Source organism: Rousettus aegyptiacus, unplaced genomic scaffold (genome assembly GCF_014176215.1).
Source record: "Rousettus aegyptiacus isolate mRouAeg1 unplaced genomic scaffold, mRouAeg1.p scaffold_m13_p_3, whole genome shotgun sequence".
Lineage (NCBI taxonomy): Eukaryota > Metazoa > Chordata > Mammalia > Chiroptera > Pteropodidae > Rousettus > Rousettus aegyptiacus.
This window is the reverse complement of record NW_023416306.1, coordinates 67,137,853-67,158,686: the sequence shown is the minus strand read 5'-3', so window position 1 is coordinate 67,158,686 and position 20,834 is coordinate 67,137,853. Positions and strand designations below refer to the sequence as shown.

The 20,834-nt window shown below is 32.4% G+C and overlaps 1 protein-coding gene across 18 annotated transcripts in view; it reads left to right on the top strand.

Moving 5' to 3' along the window:
* Positions 1-20,834, top strand: part of LINGO2 (leucine rich repeat and Ig domain containing 2) — a 1,061,594-nt gene that overhangs the window by 753,095 nt on the left and 287,665 nt on the right. Inside the window, exon 7 of one of the 18 annotated variants that reach the window (XM_036217647.1) lies at positions 12,370-12,406. The exons of the other annotated variants lie outside the window; for them this stretch is intronic. The gene's annotated coding sequence lies outside the window, so the exon portion shown is untranslated. The remainder of the gene's footprint in view (positions 1-12,369; positions 12,407-20,834) is intronic. 18 annotated transcript variants of the gene reach the window in all.

Genomic DNA, 20,834 nt, shown 5'->3' with positions numbered 1-20,834 from the left:
CTACTATCAATAGATTATTTTCATCAGCTTCTTTATAAATCATGCATTTGATTATTCCTTTATACCCTCTTATTCTGATAAATGGTGCTGTTAGCCTTCTGTTTTTTAAAGCAGATAATGGTGATTAATTTAGGCTGGTTACTGCCCTGCCATAGTTCTCTGAAAGCATATTTGCTTTGATGCTGCTCTTGAGTATTTACATCTTGTTTTAAGACTACTTTGGGTCTTTTGGGCTTGCTTCCTTTGTTCTTTTATCAAAGTGAATTTAGTTATAGCAAAAGACATGGAATTTGCCTACAGAGTGTGAGAATTTTAGGTAATCTGGGATAATAATTGGCCCATTGATTTTAAATTGTAATTTCCTTGAGGATGTTTCAGGAATTCCATGAATTTTTCTTTACATATATAGCGTATAAAAACTATATTTTAGAAGATGTGATAATAAACAACTCACTCTATGGATGCTGTTATACATCAGATTTTAATGCATTCGGGATTAACACTACATGAGCATATGCTACCATGTAAACTCCCCTCAAGGTACAATTGGAGTAAAGCTTTTCCTGTCATATCTTCGATCGACTAGTATCCTGAGATTTTAAGGATGTCAGTTTTAAAAAGCTTACTATTTGCCACTGTATATGCATAAATAAAAATTTTCTTAACACATGCAATCAAAATAAGTTATTAAAATGCATGTTTGTCAGAACCTTATTATTTTCACTAGTTGATTTCTTAATACATAAATAGTATATCTTTGAACATATGAAATGAATAATTTGTTGACATTGTACATATAATTTTATTAGAGAGAAAAAAGACTGTGCTGCTAGAAAATTATTTTTCTGTCTAGTGACTCATCTCAAGTCACATAGAGAATGGTAGAGAAGGAATATATGTTGGCATAAAAGATCCAGACCTTGGATCCAGATAAATAGATCTGACTTAGAATTATGCCACACATAAATTCCTGACATGTAAATTTCTCAACTTTCATTAAATTCAGTACTGTCTTCTAAAAATGGAAATAGTAATGCATGTTGCATAGGGCTATTGTGAGAATTATTCATTCAATGAATATGTTCTGAGTGCTTGGTATGTCTAGAAACTGTCTAGTACTCAAAGAGTTTCCTTACTCTCATGGAATCATGTGATTTAGTTGGGAAACAGATGATACATGTGTTTTTTAAAGCAGTGAATAAAAATAGTATATATGATAGAAAGGCACTGGTTAATTTTAGGTGGGGTGATCAAGGAAGACCTCTTTGAGGAGAGAACATTTGAGTTGAGGTCCAAATTATAAGAAGGATTCATCCATGAAAAGTAAGGGAGAATAAACATTCCAGGAAATGGAACAGTGATAGAGAGGCCCAAGACTGAGATAAGCCTGATAAGTTCTACAGAAGAGCAAAAATCCCAGGGTGTCTCAAGTTCAGTGTGCAAAGAGGGCAATACTGGAAGATAAAATTAGAGAGGATGCTTGATAAGTAATTTGGATTATTCTAAGTCAAAAGGAAAGCTATTGGAATAATGTTGTTTAATTTTAATCACAAAATAAATCTCATTGATGGATGTGTGAAAGAGTAAGCATTGGATTTAAATAGTTGTTTTTGTCTTTGTTTCCTCATCATAACATCAACTGGAATTCCTTTGTGGAAATTCTCTCTTCTTTGGTGAAAATATTTGGGTGGTCCCTGACCTTCCCCTAACCAGGACATGTCCTAAGATAAGTTGAACATATGCATCTAATCTGCAAGTTGAATATTAAGCAGATCGACAATAAAATTGAAAATAATCGGTGTCTGTTCATATTGAATGGACACTTCCTGAAGTTTCAACTTCCTGGCCCTATTCATAACTTTCATCTATTTTGAAATCTGCTTCTCCATCCTTCCTATTGAGTCAATAACTATCTAATACAGTTCTATTACAGTCTCTTTAGGCAGTGACAGTTTCAGTTGCTTGCAATCAGAGCCTTAACTAATAAATACCCTGGCAAGTAGTAAGCCATTGATAATAGTTATGATTAATGATAAAACTGAACTTGAACTCGTTTCCTAACTTTCAATCTTCATCACACTAGCTTCTGCAAGTCTTTCATGTAATTTCTGCTGGCCTATCAGCAGTTAGTTTTCTTTATATATAACAAATTAGACTTTGTGGGCTGAATTCTCTCTATAGTTTTCTGGGACAACATGTTTGCCAAATGCTTCACTTCCCAAGCAGACCTCAGGCTTCTTGATTCTTAAATATTCAATTTGTTTGAATATTTTCTCAAGATAGATATAAAAAAACACATGAAACAGTTCATGTTCAACTCTTCGTTAAGCATTCCTTTAATCAAAGTGAGTGTTTTGGTTTTAGTGGAAGAAGGGTGTGAATGGGTGCAAATGCATGAATTTCTTATTGTCAAAATTGTTTTAAAGTTACAAAAATTAAAGCAACCTAAACTAATTTTCCTGAGAAATGTGAGCTGTCCTTTATGCTGCTGGCTGGCAGCTGCTAGACAAAGTACATGCCATAATCGATGCTGTCAATCAAATCATACCATAATTCTGTTCTATAGGAATCTGTTTGTTTCTTGGAGATAGCTGAAAGTACTCCCTGAGTTTCAATGTCCTGCCATAGTGAAAACAGGGCTTTTTAACAACAAGAAAGCAACAGAAGGGAAACAGATGTGAGACGTACTTGGCAGGTAAACAAACCCTATTCTCATTCTGGATTGAGAGTCCTCTGTTGAATTGCATCTTTGAAAAGAGATCTTTTGAAGGGAATGAAGCTGTCATTCACAGAGAGTTATCTGGCTCTGCTCATTAAACTGTGCAATGTATTACTGGCTCTTCTTTTCCATTTCTGTGCCCTGTGCCAAAGTTACCTTTCCCATTTCTAGAACACATTGGTAAAGCCAACACTGAAAGGCATCTGGTTGTTGACCAATTTCTAAATCTAATTCAGGTTTCACAAGCAGTATATACATCTGGAAAAATAGATTGAAATGCTAAAATTGTTTCCAGTTGTGCGTGCTAACTTCAGAGCCATTCACAATGTGGTTTGCACAGGTGTCTCATTAATGCTTAAGTATAGGATTGACAAAAACAATGATAGTTTCCCTTAGATTTGTAGGAATCCTTCAGTTCACTAATGGAGTGTTGGGCTGGAGCTGGGAGACCCGAATTCTACTCCTGGTTCTCATATTGTTGAGATATGTGACCTCCAGCAAATTGCTCTACCTTTCTGGTTTATTCTTCTTTGAAATTATGGGAATAGGCTACATGACCTGTGAGAATGACGGCAAGTATGTTTCTAATGCAAAACTGAAACAACTCATATGTGATAGGATTTTTCTTGGGGGAAAGAAGTATTTTTTGCCCACTAAAATATTGACATATTTTGAGTTCCACAGGAATAATATTTGAAACCAGGACAATTATTTGAAATCAGAAAACATTCAGAATTTTGAAATCATGAAAATCTCAGAAAATTAGGGACTCAGTCTCACCAAATTAAGGCCTCCTTCTATGCTCTTTAGTTTTAAAATTTTAGCATCTTGAGATTCAAGATGACTCGGTGAACCACTAGTACTTTTCCTCTTTTTTAATTTTTTTTTCCTTTGGTATTAGGTTTAGTACATACAGTAAATTTACTCACAATAAAATTCATTTTTTTAGAGTTTAGTTCTATAAATTTTGACTAACATATATAGTAGTATAACCATTACCACAAGAAAAATATAAAATGTTTCCATCACTCTAAAAAGTTGCCTCAAACTCCTTTGTAGTCAATTCCCTCCTCAGTCCCTGGAAACCACTGATCTGTTTTTTATCTCTATAGTTTTGCCTTTTCCAAATAGCATATAAATGAAATCATGCTATATGTAGCATCTAGCATAGTAAATGTGAGGTCAATCCTTGTTACACATTATCAGTTATTTACTTCCTTATATTAGAGAATAGGCATTGTGGGAGGCAGAAAAATGACCCCACTCCCACCTTCCACACACTAATCTCTGGATCCTATAAATATTTTACTTACATGGCAAAGCAACTTTGCAAATATTAAGATTATAAACCTTGAGATGGAGAGATTGTGCCCTGGATGATCTGAGTGGGTCCAATCTAATCATGAAACCTTAAAAGGGGAGACCGTTTCCCAGCTGTAGTAATGAGAGAGATGAGAGATGGAAGAAGGAGGAGGGATTTGAAGCAGGAGAAGGACTCAACTCACATTGCTGGCTTTGAAAACGGAGGAGAAGAGGAGCACAGGTCGAGTGTGATTGGCCATCCCTATTATCTGTATGGAAGCCATAATTTTCCATTGTTCATTGTGTTATGTTAAATTTGAATTCATCTGTAGTTCTTGACTCTTCATTTATATGGTTCTTCTCCATCTGTCTGTTGGACAGTTAATACTTTCTGATTATTACTAATGACTACAATCTGTAAATTGTCACCCACTTAAAATGTTTTAAATTATTAATTAAAGAAACAAGCTTTTAACTCAGCCCTTATTCTAAGGCTACCTCTTCCATTCACTGAGCATGGCAAGCAGCTGAACTTCTTTAGGGTTCGGTTTTTAATTTGTAAAAGGTGTAAAATAATAAAGGTTGTTGTAAGGACTAAATGAAACGATGCTTTCTTAAGTGTTTGCTTGGAACAGTGCCTAGCCTAGAGAGAGCGTTCGAGAAATGGTGGTTTTATTATTATTACAATTTTAATAACATGAACGTTTCCAAATATAACATTTTATGAGATCATGTTTTCAAAAGTTGGGATCTCCTTAGTAGGACACACCTACTAATTAAAAGCCAAGTGATTGACAATGTCAGGCAGAATCCCTTCAGTAGAATAGTCAATCTCTTTTGCCCTTTGAAGCTTGCTATCTAAACAGACAATTTTTACTGTAGATGTGAAAGAGCATAAGCTCTCACTCGGCCTAAGAAGTGTCATATCCTACTGCTTACAGCTGCAAGTTCTATGACTTTGGGCATGCCACTTACCCTCTTTGAAACTGGTAAAAATAATGTCCAACTCCCAAAGTTACTGTGCCAAGATGAACACGGTACAAACCTTGCAAACTGATTTTCTCCTCCAAGAAAGAAATTTGGAGATTTAAACAATATGATACATGCTCATGAATAAATCAATAATGTAAATAGGAATATTTGTATAATTTGATGTTTGTGTTCTGCATCTAGCTTTTCAAGTGCTAATTTGCAACACAGAATTTCGACTCAATTTATGGTGTCCTGAGAAACAGAAACATTTTTAAAATTTTATCCTTTGCATCTCTTAGGTGTTCATGAGGATAGAAGTGCTTTGGGTCTTTGTTGTTACAACTGTGAATTAAATTAATCTGGTTGTAGCCTGGTATTAACTCAGCGACCTTGAAAGAACATGAGAATCCTGGCGGGATGAAGAGCCAGGTACCTGTTTCAACTCAGTTCTTCTTGTGTGGCCTCAGCATGTGTATTACTTGCTGATGTTCTTTTGATGTAACTCATTGCACAGATGTCTGAGAGAATCGCCGTCCAAGCCACCTCTTTATCTCTCCTTGTTTTGATATGCTTAGTTCCAATAAAGGCAAAAGTTGGATTTGACTGGACCACATTATTGAGGCTCTAAAATTTGGGCCATACTCAATGTGACAGACAAAAGTGTGACTTAAATTAGCAGACTGGGAGCCTTTGAAAGTCAGTAATTGCTAACACAGTTCACTGTTCTTGTACTGTGTATGAATTAATACAATATTTCACCTCTACTATCAACGTACTTTTATGTGAATAAGGATAGCAGAAGAGGGAAAAGGCAAATAAAATAAGTGCCCATTGAAAAAATATATATATTTTTTAAATTCTGGCTTTCAGAGTAATGAAATAGCAATTCGATCCATTAAAATTTCAACCTCGTGCTATTCAAATTTCAAATTATGTTTCATAGAACTCTCACGGCCTATCTCAACCTTATTTCACCGAGAACAGCTCTACTTTTAGCTATTGTACACATTTTCCTTTCTAATAATGATGTGAAAAGTTTCAACAAATAAAATTAAGTTACAGAACAACACATTTAACTAAAGAGAAAACTTTTTTAGTCACTTTTATAAGATTCTTGCTTAAGTCTTAGGACACTATTTTTGATTCCTACAAGACCTGAAACCCCCAAAAGACAGGGTTTGTGTCCCTTTAAATTGAATCCCTCAAATTCTAACATAGAGCTTACATACAGTAGATGTTCAATTTTTATATAAATACATATTGCCTTATCTGTTCTTCCTCTCCCTATGTATTTAAGTACCTTTATCAAAAATTTTTAAATATATTATTTTCAAAGTATATACATGTAATAATTATTGTTATAACTAACATTTAACAGGTATTTATTATATGCCAAGTCCTATACTAAGTGCTTCATGTATATTTGCTCACTTAAACTTTATGGCAATCCTATAAGTGGATTATTACTGTTATTTATTATCATCTGAATTTATAGATAAGCAACTTCAGGCAAAAAAAAAAGGGGGGGGTTTAGAAACTTGGCCAACAATCACATAGGTATATGGAAAGTATTAGAGCCATTTTAAACTCAATCTGGAACTTATGCTCTTACCCCATAAACTACATTGCATCTTTATGAATCATACATCTTTATTACACCCTATAGAGAGAACAGTGTACTTAGAAGCTGTTATTCGTAGTTTTTACCCTAACAAACATACATAAAATATAAATTAGAAAAGAATAAAATAAAAACTATGAAAGTTCTGAAATTTTTTTGCTGATTGATCTCCAGAAGGTGTTCTTGTGCACCCTGGGGAGTGACACATCCCACTTAGATAATATTGATGAGATGATCTAAACCAGTAAATAATCTAACCAATACTTGCTAAATTAAATCAAATTAATCATTTCATCTTCTTTTAATTAAAACCTAGACAATAGCAATATAATGTTTTCAAATGAGAGGAATAGTTTACAGCTCTTCAGAAAAAACAGCTGGCCAGCTAGAAAGATTCCAAAACTAGAGGAGGCACAGGGAACAAATTTTTGTTCTCTGAAAAGCCTCACTACATCAGACCAAGGATATATCTCTATTGATCTGTCTCTGATTGTGTGCTACTGGTTCTTTGGGGATTATTAAAATATCGTAAAGTATTCTAGTCTCCTAATATTTTCTCATATTTAAATTTTTGCCATTGATTTCTACTGGGGTTTATAAATTCTAATTTTTAATGTGATTTATCATTGACATAGTCAAAGAGCAATGGACTGCAGAACTTGATTTTGTGATGGTGATGAAAAAAAGCTCCACTCACATAAATCGCTTTGTGAAAACTATTTTATCTTTTTGGATGTAGTTTCTTTATTTGTAAAATAAACTCAGTGCCTTGAATGTAGAAAGTACTCAATTACTTCCTGAAAAAAGAATAGGAGAAAAACAAAGGGGGGAGTTAGAATATATGTTTAGGTTTCTTTAGTGTTCTAAAATTTAATCACTCTGATTTCTAAAACTTTGTTTTGAGTTTCGAGTTGGAATATTTGGAAATCTAGCAATCAACTTTTTGCTCACCATAGCCGTGGAACTAGCTGTATTCAAGTGTGGAATATTTATGCTATAGTCTTATTATAGGACTTAACATGATTAAAGTCAGTTCTCACTGGTCATAAAGTCTGGAGTTCTCAAGGTGTTTGGCACCTGAGGCTGTCTATGCACATTTTAAGATTCTCTTCAAACAAGAACCATTCACATGCACAGAGTACCATCACGCTGACTGATAATAGGAATAGGACTTGTAGTTAATATTCTTTGGCACTCCTCACATTCTCCTAGTTCTCACTTTACATTCAGGAAAGCATTTTTTTACTTAACACTGAGTTCATTTAAAAGCTTGAATTTTAGAAGTAACTTTCTTCAAAATAGAATTTGAGATAGAAACTGTTTGAAAATGTTTCTGAGAGCATACAGCCTCTCTGCCTGACAATCTAGGAATGGGACGCCTTAAAGACGATGATGGCAAAGTTTCACAGATTTCAATTTCTTCTAATCTTTACATGGGCAAATTCAGGAATTTGAATCATCCTTTAAAAAATTGTTTTCAACTCTTCCCAAAAATTAATGAATGCTTTAAAATTGAAACTTAGTAAAAACTTTCTTCATAAAATATCATATATTATCTTGTTGATTGAATTATTCTTCCACAAAGTACCAAAACTCTTTTACGGGGCCTTTTGGATCTTCCTCAAATTGTACCTATGATTTTAAATGTGTAAACAGGAGCCCAGAGTCATCCTTGTTAAATTTATACCTAGTTTGTGTGTGAAGAGCATCCTCTTGAAATGATATAATTTCCTAATTTAGTAGTTATGCTTCCAGATGTAATTATGTATTAGCCAAGGATATGAATCTTCTCACTGGTAATTATGCGGTCTCGTTAGGAAACTGACTGTGCAATAGGAAATTAGTTATTAAACTTTCACTCAGCATAGTTTCTTCATCAGTCCTTGGAACAGGTGTCAGGATTATTCTCTGTTGGTATTTTCTTGGTACCCGGACTATTAATTAGTTTGTGTGAAAAGCTGGGATGATATACTATCTCTGCCCTAAATCCTTTATATTTTGTGGGTTGTTATGGCATTTAATGTTATAGATAACTTCTTTGGGTCATTAAAAGCAAGAAGGTCAGATTTTTCTTTCTTCCTGATACAGCAGAGCTCTGATTAAATGTAAAGGCACAAGGTGATTTCTTCCTTTGTGAAATCTCCTATGGGCTGAGAGTAATATAAGTGGTTATTTCAAGTGGAAACAGCAACTGTAATAAGCCACTTTTGAGTTTATTTCACGTTAGTACTTGCTAGTAAAACTATTAAAGTTTTTCTCAGAACTTTGGTAATTGCACTCTGTCTCATGTAAAGGCAGAAACACATTTTTGGTGGAAGGGAGGACTTATTTGAGCTCAACCTAATAATTTTGTAAATACTACAAAGTCTCCTAATCAGAATAAAACATAATACTACACAGTACTCTATGCATGTTAATAAGTTTGTCACTGTAATCCTCTTACTCAGCTACACTGCAAGTTTATCATTAATTTCAAAATCTAGTACCTAATCATTCACTTTAATTTTTTTAAGTTTAATTTAATTTTTTTTTCTCCTTAAAATTTTAATCATTCAATTTCTGTGAATCATTTCCTTTGGACCACTCTCTCTTTCCCTCTCCCCCCACCTCCTTCCCTCCTTCTGATCTTTATTTACATGATTCACTATTTAAAAATTAAGAATTAGGCACATTTGTTATCAGCCTATGTCACAGTTTTATTTCAAAATCTGCAAGGGTGAGAGTAAGTTAGAAAATTGAAAAATATTCTTTCTCAGTAAAGATACTATTAAAGTGAAATGATTGATTAGATAATTCTTACTATCTAGGTACAAAAAAAAAGAATATCCAGCTAAAGAACATAAGTTACCGACTAAGAGCCAACAGGGGCTAATTATTTTCAGAAGTGACTTTACTACACTTATTGTTAAAGAGTATTAGAAATCGCTTAAGCATGTTATCAGGATTATAAATTTATTCCTAGAAGAAGAATGAGAGTTTCTCTGCTCAAGAAAGTTCTGTCACTGACCATATTTGGGACAGTTTTTCTTTATCAACTACTACAAATAGAAGAGATTTATCTCCAAAGAGATTGACAGATAAAATTTTATATTTACATTCCATCCATTTTTTAAATTAGTTTTAATGAAGTACCATTTATGTATACTAAGCTGCACATATTTAAAACACACAGTTTTTTTGGTATGGTTCAACATGTGTGTACACTCAAGAAACTTACCACAGTCAAGATAATGAATATATCCATCACCCTCAAAAGTTTTCTTGTATATCTTTTTAATTTCTCCCTCTTGCTTCCTCTCCCCATCATTTGGCAAACACTGAATTTGAATTGCTTTCTGTAACTGTAATTAGTTTGAATTTTTATTTTCTATAATTTTATACAAATGAATTTAAAGGGTTTGTAATTTTTTAGAGTGGGGGATTCTTGCTTCTTTCATTCAACATAATTATTTTGTGATTCATTATTGTATTAAGTGTAACAGTAGTTTATTTTTTTATTGCAGAATAGAATTGTATCATATGGTCATAACACTGTTTATTCATTTGATTGTTGATGTACATTTAAGTAGTTTCCAGCTGTTGGCTAATACCAAAAAAGCTGCTCTGAACAGTTGTGTTTGTCTTTGCATGGACATATGTTTCATTTCTTGCGAATAAAGTGTAGACAGTTAATGTGCAGATCAATTTGTTTTTAAGAAAAAAAACTTCAGATTGCTTTCCACTGATTGCCAGGGGCTGGAGGGTGGGGGAAATAGGAAGAGGTTGATAAAAGGGTACAAATTTTTAGTTATAAGGTGAATAAGAACTGAGGATCTAATGTATAACATGGTGACTATAGTTATTAACACTATCTTCCACAATTGAAATATGCTAAGAGAGTAGAGCTTAAAATTTCTCTCTCTCTCTCTCTCTCTCTCTCTCTCTCTCTCTCACGCGCACACACACACACACACACACACACACACACAACTAAATATGTAAGAAGATGGACGATGTTAATTAATTTGATGGGGGAAATCCTTTCACAATATATATGTCTATCAAATCATGACATTGTGCACTTTAAATATGTTACAATTTAGTTAATTATACCTCAGAAAGTTGCAAAACAACAACAACAAAATAATTGTATTATTTTACATTTCTAACAGCATTACCTAAGAGTTTGAGTTCCTCCATACACTTGCCAACACTTTTAATTTTATCTAATATAATAGGTACATACTGGTATCTTAAAATTGTTTCATTTGCCTTTACCTAAGGACTTATGGTGTTGAGCATTGTCTCATGAGCTGGTTTGCCATCTATATAACTTCTTTTGCAAGTGTCAATTCAAATCTTTTCCCATTTCTTTTTTTTAGTTGAGTCATTTTCTTATGGTTGAGTTTTGAGATTCTTTATATATTTTAGACACAAGTTTCTTATATACTTTGCAAATATTCTTGCCAGTTTGTGGCTTGGTTCTTCATTCTCTTAATACCATAGTTTGCAAAAAAAATAAAAATAAAAGTTTAAAATTTTGATGAAATCGAATATATTAATTTTTGTTTAATGAATCATGTTTTTGGTATAGTATTCAAGAGACCTTCACCTAGACATGTTTTCTCCTATGTTTTCTTCCAGAAGATTTATAGTTTTAGTTCCATGATCCTTGATCAAATTTTTCTATATTATACAGTATAAGGTAGAGATTAAAGGTTTTTTCCTTAAAAATTTTTTTTTTGTATACAGATGTCCAATTGTATACAGAACGAGTTGTTGAAAGGACTATATTTGTACCTTTGTACCTTTGTTGAAAATCAATTACTCGTCTGCATGGGGGTCTATTTTAGACACTATTTTATTTCATTGATTTACTTGTTGGTTTTGACACCAAAACACACTTGATAGTTTGATAAGTATAACTTTTTAATAAGTCTTGAAATAAGATATTTATCTTCCAACTTTGTTCTTAATTTTTAAAGTCTTTTTAGGAGGGTTATTTTAGGTTCTTTGCATTGTCATATGCATTTTAGAATCAGTTTGCAATTTCCATGAAGAGAAATTCTGCTGCAGTTATGATTGTATTAAATGAATAGATTAATTTGGGGGAGACTCATATATTGACAACAATGAGTTTTCCTTATATATCTAAGCATTAATTTAGGTCATCTTTAATTTCTCTGAATAATGTTTTGTAGTTTTCAGTGTATAGGTATTGTATGTCTTCTGTGCAAGATTTATTTCCATATATTTCATGTAATTTTATACTGTTATAAAAGATATTCAGGGATTTTTAAATACATTTTAATGCCTAATGTTTTGTTGCTAGAATATAAAATTACAATTAAGTTTGTATGTAGTTCTTATATTTAGCATCTTTGTTAAATTCACACATTAATCAGTTCTCATACTTTTCTGTAAATAAAGGCAATTTTATCTCTTCCTTTTCAATATGGATGCTTTTTATTTCTTGCTTTTTTGAATTGGCTAGAACTTATACTACTGTGTTGAATAGAAGTGGTAAGAACTACCATCCTTGTTTTTTTCCTGATTTTAGGGGGGAAACAGTCTTTCATCATTAGGTATAATGTTAGCTGTAGGTTTTTGTAGTTTTCTGCATCAGTTGATAAAATTATTGTATATTTCCAGTTTGCTCAAAGTTGTTTTGTTTGTTTGTTTGTCTGTTATTGTATTAGGTATGGCTTTTGGCTTTTGTCAAATGCTTTTTCTCTGTCTACAGAAATGGTCATATGTTTTTTTTTTTCTTTTTCAGTTTTTTTAATATGGTTACATTGATTGCATTCCAAAAGGTAAATCAATTTTTTTCAGCTTTATCATATAATCAACTTATTGTATAAGGTTAAATTGTGCAATGTGTTGACTTTATGTGTTAACATATTGCAAAATGATTACTACTATAGCAATAACTAAAACTTTCATCAAGTCACATAATTAATTTCATTTTATTCTTACCTATTTTGTTGGTTTCTGCCACTGTGTGGATAGTGACACCACTCATTGACCTAACAGAAGGTAAAAATAATGAGAGGTTTTATAAAGAGAGTTATTTAGTTTGATTGTGAATTAACTGAGTAGGCTGCAGTTCCTTCCTGGTAGCAAGGGAACATAAAGCATAGGTGACAGGGAAAAAATGTCTGAAGGGATTAGACAATCTGGAGTTACAAGTCTGTCAGTCACATTGCTATATTTAAGTTTGAAGAGTTTTAAAGTGCACCAGATTCAACCACAGATATACCTGTTTCATACAGCCTGGGAGATCCGAATGCACACCCAAGTAAAGTTCGTACCGGAAACAAGGAAGTGCCATGTCCATTTGGATAAGATCAGAAATGTGATGATTAATCTCTCCAGTGAGATAGATGTTAAACAAGGCTTATGGCAGCCACATTCAGCTATTGGTAACATGTGGACACAGACCTTATGTACAAAATGGCAAAGGCAGAAAAGACTCAGAATTTCACATAGAAGATATCTCATTTTGATGATCAGTTACATAAAAATCACATTTCTCTTCTTATTTAGGAATCAACATCAAATAGAAAGAAACAGAAAGTATTTTAAAAGTTATAATGTAGGTCTTTTGTGTACACTAAAAATGTAGAAGTGGTTTTTCATAAGGGAAGATTATTTTTTGAAGGGAATATTTCAAACAAACACACAAAAATCTATAGTAAAATATATTCCCCATGTATCCACCACAATCCAGCTTAACAACTTTAGCATTTCATTGTACTTTGTTCTGATCTTTTGTTTTAATTTTTATTATGTAAGAAATAAATCTTTGTAGATATGCTGAATCTTCCTTTGCAGTCCTTACTGCCTCCTGCCCCTGGTGTAACCAGTAACTAAAATTTGCTATATATTTCCATATTTCTAAATATTTTTATACATTTTATATTTTTAATTTAAAAAATAAATGTCTATATATTTTTATATTTTATTCTATATGCTTTGTTGAAATTATTGATGATATTAAGTGTAGATGCATTTCTAGATTTTCTACTTTTCTTAGTAGATCTGTTTCTCTATCATTGTTTCAGGACTTTACTGTCTCTTCTTAATATATATGTGTATATATATATATATTTTTTTCAGGTGTACAACATTATAATTCAATATCTGTATACACTAAAAAGTGAGCTATCCCAAAAATCTGCTTATCATACATTACCATACAATTGATCTCCTCCGCCTTTCACCCATCTCCTCCCCTCCTCCTTCTCCTCTGGTAATCACCAATCTATTCTCTGTATCTATGAGTTTGATTTTGTTTAATTAGAATTGGGAAGAGGCAAAATACTTGACTTGCTCTTATTTTTGTGAGGATTGTTCAACATTTTACCTTTAAGTATGATATTAACTTTAGGTGGATGCTCTTCATAAGACCGAGGAAGGCCTATTCTATTCCTACTTTTTTGAGAGATTTTTATTATAAACTGCTGTTAAATTTTGTCAATTGATTTTTTTTCTGCATTAACTGAGATAAATGCATGGTAAATTACATTCAAATGTTAAACTAAACTTATTTTCTGGGGATAAGTCATCATTTAGTCATACTATAGTATCCTTTTTACATTTGACCGAATTTGATTTGCTCTTATTTTGTTAATAATTTCTGCATCTACATTCATAAAGGATACTAGTCTGTAATTTTTTTCTTGTATCTTTTTTAGGTTTTGATACTAGGGCGGGTATATTTTGAACTCGTAAAATGTATCAAGAGTGTTTGTTCCTCTTTATGTTTCTGAAAGAATTTGTAAAAGAATGATATTTTATCTTCCTTAAATGTTTGACAGGGCTCACCAGTAAAAGTATCTGAGTCTGAAGTTTACTTTGTGGGAAAGTCTATATAATTATGAATTCATTTCCTTTATTAGATATAACTCGATTGGTTATATTTTTAAGAACTTTTAAAATATGTTTTATAAAGAATCTAATTTAAATTATCAAATTATTGTTATAAAGTTATTCACAATATCCCCTTATTATTATTTTAATGTCTGTAAGGTCTGTAGTGAAAGCCCTTCTTTTACTGCAGATATTTATAATTTCCATTTTCTCTCTGTTTTTATTATATATTCTACTATAAACTTATCAATTCTATTTTTCAAAGAAGCAACTTTTGGCTTTGTTTTTCTGTATTATATATTTCTATTTCACTGAATCTCACCTTTATGCTTATTTCCTTCCTTTTATTCATACTTAATTTGCTCATTTTTTTCTAATTTTTCAGGGTGCAAACTTAGATTTTTGATTTGATACCTTTCTTTTTCCTAATACAAGTTTGAAAAATTATCAATATAATTTTGAACATTGATTAAGGTGTATGCTATACATTTTATGTGGCATATTTGCTTTATCATTTAATCAAAATATTTTCTTTTCTCACAGGAAGTTATGGCAAACCTCCATTCAGACTTCAGGGGCTCTCCTCTGTTCATTCTCTCTTCTCAGTACCTTGCCCTGTACATTCCAGATACTAATATCCTGGAGCTCTTATATCTGCCTCTTCATGTCAATGTGTCACTACTCACTTTGGGCTCTACCTCCCTTCCTTGTGACAGGAAGATGTCCCCAGACAAAAAGCCAGGCAATTGTGGGATGATCAGAGGCTCAGCTCAGTGTATTTTTTTTTCCTAATATCGTGGTCCTATAATGTCCATATGGTGCCTGAGAACCATTACCTCATTTATACTTACCACTTTTATAGTTATTTTTGGTGCCAAGGTAAAGCCAATACCAGTTACCTAATATTTGAGCATTTAGTCTACTTCTAATTTTTTATTGTCATAAAAAATACCTAGGTGAACATCTTAGACATGAACAGTTCATCAATCAGGACTTCCTGCATCACCCAATCTATCAATTGCCTCCCTAGTCCTGTGTGCTGCTAATGTTATCATATTTTATATTTGCCGTAACAAGTATTACTCTCTGAAATCATCTTTTTTTTTTTCCTTTTCTTTCTTTTCTTTTTACCATCTGCCTTCTTCCATTGAAAATTAAACTCTACAAATTGGAAACATTGTTTATCTTGGTATTTGTTGTATGAAATATGACTCGGCACATAGTAGCGTTCATGAATATTTGTTGAATGTGATTGAGAATGAATGAATCAATGGCCTCTTTTTTGGATTTTGGATTACTTCTTAGCTATCAGTTTCCATGAGTGGGTCAAAAAATATAAATATTTTATTCAATCTTGAGACAGTTTGACAGTTTACTTTTCAAAAATGTTATGCCAAATTACCATAAGTATCAAGAAGCCCAAAAGTAGGGTATTCTCTTACGAGTAACTAAATGTGTGCAAGACTTATCAAGGGGATCACTTTGTAAGTTATATAAATGTCTAACTATTATGCTGTACACAAGAAACTAATATAATATTGAATGTTGACTACAATTGGAAAATTAAAAATTAAAAAAAGAGTAACCAAATTTATATAAAATATGTAAACCCAATAAGAATAAGTTAACTGATAATATGAGCTCTGTGAGGTCTAGGACAATTTGTGTTTTATTTATCATTTCATCCCAGGACTTTGCACAATATTTGGAATATACTAATAATGTAGTACATATTTTTGAATGAATGAATGGTGATTGATACTATGATTATTTCCATTTTCATTTTTAGAAACCCAGATTTTTCAAAGTTTCAGCAATTGTCTTCTGAATAAGTCCTGGATACAGTAGAAAATAAAAGAACATATTAAAAAGAAATTCTAGTATTCACTCTCAAAAAAAGCCAGAGAAAAATTGCATTTAGGAAAGCAACAATCAGATTATGCATGATTACACACTACCCTCTATGCTGTCTTGGACTTTCTGCCAATGATCACTTGTTCCAGAACTGGAAACATGGCAGCCAAATTCATATCAGTTGAATCTGATATTATGTATTAGGGTGCTCCCATTTTAAATGATTTATAAGTATGTCTCTTTATGAAGCAAATTGCTTCTAATTTAATATACCTTAATTGTAAAATTGCTCTAACTACCTCATCATATCTGGAAGTCATTCTCAACATTCTCCTTAAAAATATAGATAAGTAGTACAATTAAGGCATTTTCTAAAATATCTGTTTTGAAACTGACTAAACAAATATTATTTTCCATTTTATTGCTAATTTTACTGGATGCATCTTTACTTCAGCCAGTTTCTCTAATCAAATTTTGTGTTTCCTGTTTTTCTCTTTTTTGTTGTTGTTGTTCTCTGATATACACCATGTTACTTTGGATCAGTCTCCTAGCTGGATCCTAGTAGGTTTCCTATGACTTTTAAAAAGTAAATTTCTGTATCAGTCAAGATTTTTAGTTATAAGTATTGAAAAATAACTCTTGCACTCTTGCTTTCTTAGGCAGAAAAATAATTTAGCAGAAGGAGATTCAGGACACAAAATAGGCGTGTGGTCAAGAACAAAAAAGCTTGGGAGAGTAGGTTCTGAAAGAAAAGAAAAAGGAAAAAAAAGCCTTCATTTCCCAAGCTGCAGTCGAAAGAGGGCCTTCCTTTCCCTTCAAGGTTATCCTTATGTTAATAAGGTAACATGCAATAATAATGCAAATTACATCCTGTTCTAATAAAAATCAAAGAGCTAGTAGAAAAAGGGGTATGTTGGTTTTTGGACAGTCAAAAAATATTACATTATCTTGCTTATATTTTATCTTTATGTATCTGATATTGGGATAAAGTGGAATATAGCGGTTAAAGGAGGGGACACATTAGAAATAGAAGAAAAAAACAGTTGAACTGAGTTAATTCTTGAACTGGAAAAAGTAAATTGATAGAACAAATAAATATAGCACATTTATTGTCAGAAAAATCATGGTCTGTACAATCATGACATCAGGGGTTTAAATCTTACTTGTCCCTTTTAGCTTTTGACCTGAGGCAAGCTACTTATCCTATCTGAGCCTAAGTCTTCTCTGTCCCCAACTGGGAATAATAATAATCATTCCCCAAGTTTGTTGTGAAGATTAAACAAGAACATGTATATAAAACATCCAGCATGGCCCCCTAATTCACAGGGGTCACTTGCCAAATAAATTTATTAAATTTATTGAAGTGACACTGGTTAACAAGTAACACTTGTTTCCCATTCTTGCTCCCTTACACCAAAGGGAACTTGATTTAATAGATGTACAATTCAATAACGCATCATCTGTATATTGCATTGTGCATTAACCACACAAAGTTCAATTTCTATCAATAACCATGTATTTGACTCCCTTTACCCTCATCTACATATTCCCCTTCTCCTCTCTTCCTCTGGTAACCACTAAATATTGTCCACATCCATATCTGTTTGTCGTGTTCATTTGTTGCTTTCAGTTTTATATCCCACATGTGAGTGAAATCATAAGGTTGTCAACTTTTTCTGTCTAACTTATTTTGCTTAGCATGATAATCTCAAGATCCATCAAAATACTCTGAATAGTCAAAGCAATCCTGAAAAAAAACAAAGTTGGAAGTCGGAAGTATTATACTGCCTGATTACCTTCACTTTTTGTTTCCCATTCTTGCTCCCTTACACTAAAGGGAACTTCTTTTTAATTATGACTAATCTGTACTATTTGCCATGTTTACAGCTGTCCACATTGTTTCTCTCTAACTGTATGGAGTCTCTTTAGTGATAAAAAATTAATCCTATGTTAAATAAAAAGAGATATCAAGATCATGTACATATTGCACATTAAAATAAGTACTTAAATATTTGAAGGAAAAGCATTGAAGCATTGATCATTAAAGAGGATTTCTGAATTTACTAAATTCACAGAAAAATAACTTTTCTAAAATAGACAAATTTATTTGAAATTGAAAGAAAAATAAATATTATGAATTAAAAGTTGTGGGAAGGTATTGAAAAATGTTAAAAATAGACTTTGTTCTACAAGAGTGATTCTTAAACTTTAATGTGTCCAAGTTTAAGCTAGTGTATTGTCACCTACAGAATTCCCAATATCACTCCAAAGATGAAGATTTGTTAATACTGGTGCAGGGTCCAAGAATCCACATTATTAAACATATTCTTTCTTGGTTTTGATAATCTAGTTCAGAGGACTTTTTTTTCCCACCAGAAGGATTTCTTGAAGAAAAGTTATACCTACCACAGATTTTATAAAAATTAGAGGCACCAACCTCTTAACAGTGGTTGCTGACTCCTCAACACTTGTAAAGCAGGATCTCAGACTAGTGATTGAAGACCAAAACTAGTTTACAGATGTGTCCTGTCTAGCAAGACTCGGGTTTAAAATGTTTGTAAAGCCCTTACGCTAAACCTGCTTTCTTCAGTTCACTGTTGGCTTTTGCTTCCTGGTTGTAGTCAACCATACTGTATTCATATTTCAGTGACACAGCTGACACTGAGACATTTGTTTGTGAGCTCTGAAAAACCTAGAGGATCCATCACTAAAGCACAGGAGTTTTCTGGCAATGGTTAAATTTTATTTTAAGTTCTCACTTGACCAGGCCAAACCAAGCTAGAGTTGAGTTATGACCTATTTTACTACTCAAGGCTGATAAATTCTGAAGGAGTCAATGCAGGTTGAATCCCTAACCCTCCTCCATAATATATTAATTTACTTCTCTCTTCACCCTATTGGACTCTGAGCAGTGCCTGTGCAGGACTGAGTCTTTGTTCTTGCCTTGTCCTCAGAGCCTAGCACATCATATTGAACTTAATAGATGTTCAAATGTTTGTTGAAATAAAAAAGCAAAAAGAAAAGAAAAGAAGGCAGAATGGAAGGAAGGATGAAAATGAAGAAGGAAGAGAAGATAATAGAAGAAGGATAGAATGAAGGAAAGAAAAAAGGGAAGGGAGAAAGGAGAAAGCAGGCAAGAAAGAAAAAAGATGGAGACAAGTTTCATTCGTAAAAAATCTGGAAATATGACTAATTGTATTCTTCATTTAAAGAAAATGCAAACAGAAATATGGCCTATTTTAATTTGCACAGCTTCTAGGTAATAATCAAATTCAGAATTAGGCATCTTTAAGCAAAGATGAAAACGTAGATAATTGTTTATGTTTGAGTATCAGGCACTAGGTTTTCAAATATTGATAGAATTGCCCAAGATTTTGTTTTATGTTACTTAAGGGACTTCTGCTGGGTTTCTGAAATGAAAATAATAAATTAATATCTTGAGAGATTTTAATTTTGTAATTACTAATATCATAGCTAAACATACCAAATGGGCAGCAGCAAAACATCAATGTGCTAGTTGTATTTAAATCTAATCATAAGTTTGTCACAGTCTATTCACACAGTCTTCTTTTGTGTCTATGATTTTTTCATTGTAAAAAAAAATGTCTTGAAGGAGAGAGAGAGAATGACGTTATCTGTTACTTTCAGGAAATTAAGCTCATTTAAAATTGAGTACTCAGAAATCTTATTATTTGTTTTTTGGCTTAGATATCTTCTTTCTAAAATAAAACCTACCCTAAACACGGTCTTTAAAATCAAGTGAATTTGAAATCTATAACTTATTTAGACACACCACACTGAGTGAGCTGGGGAAGAGAGTGGTATATAAGAAAGTGAGGAGCATCATGGATTAAAGTACTAATCTAGACTCTACTATGATCTTAATGACCTCTGATGTCACTTAATCCTTTCATCTGTAGATTGATCAAATCACTCAAATTCAGTTTAGAAGAACTCAGAATTAGTTGACAGTACAACACTATTAACTGCATATCTCAGCTCCATTTTTCAAAGGCCCTCTGCCTTTGAGCAAGTAAGTTAAGATTTCTGATCCTTAATTTAATCACCATAAAGTGGGTATTGTTATGACACATACTTCACGTTTGAAAATTTGAAAATTTTCAGTAAGAAACTACATATAAAACAGTAACTGGGACATCAGAGTAACATTGATTTTTGTTGATGATCCCAGCCTGCTGGAAAGTAATCTCTGACTTTTGCATCTGACTAAATATAGAAAAAAAAAAATAGAAGCAATAATTTTCTGACTACAAAATTGTGGCTCCTTTCGTTTTCCAATATCACTGATAAAATGTGACAGATGTGAAATTTCTAAGGCAGAAAACCTCATAATATAGATCATTTATAACCTACCTATTCCTATATACCTGATGTTTATATTTTTGATGTTTGTACAGAAAAATGAGTGACTTATATACAAAGTTTTAAAAATGTACTATGCAGTCATTTAACAAATGCACTGAGCTCACAGAATGCTGAGCACTCATCTAATTG